Genomic DNA, 572 nt, shown 5'->3' on the forward strand with positions numbered 1-572 from the left:
TATTTGTTATCATCATTTTTAGTTTTTCACTTCATGTGTCTCTTTTAGCGTCTCCTGACTGTTGTGTGTCTCTTGTTATTTGGACCCATTGAGTAACTTGTTCTCGATATTTGCTTTGGCCCTTGTGCCTATGAGGTCTCAAGGCTGATAGGTCAGTTCATTTATCCTTCCATGTTTCCCGTCTATTTTAAATATAAATGACCCATTAAAGCATAGTTGCTGGGAAATATGAATTATTTCCATCTTAAACCAACAGTCTGCAATCGATCAGTCAGAGTGTAAGTCAGCAGCTATTTCCTGTCATTTATTGTCTTTTCCATGAATTAGTTTTCCTAATACAGGCCAGAGGACCCCTTCCTAGCCTCATTATAATGTGCAGTGTATAACTTAATGGATGCCTTTGGTCGCTATCCAGAAGATTTATGTTCCCAAATGTGTAATAATCAGGTTGTTTTGTCTTGTTTTTATAAGATTATTTAAAAAGAAAATCCAAACGAAACATCGAAGCTGCACACAATCTGATCTCTGGTCTACAAAGCAGGGAACCAGATGGTGCTTAGCACCCTCTAGTG

The sequence above is a fragment of the Astatotilapia calliptera genome, chromosome 5 (genome assembly GCF_964374335.1).
Source record: "Astatotilapia calliptera chromosome 5, fAstCal68.1, whole genome shotgun sequence".
Lineage (NCBI taxonomy): Eukaryota > Metazoa > Chordata > Actinopteri > Cichliformes > Cichlidae > Astatotilapia > Astatotilapia calliptera.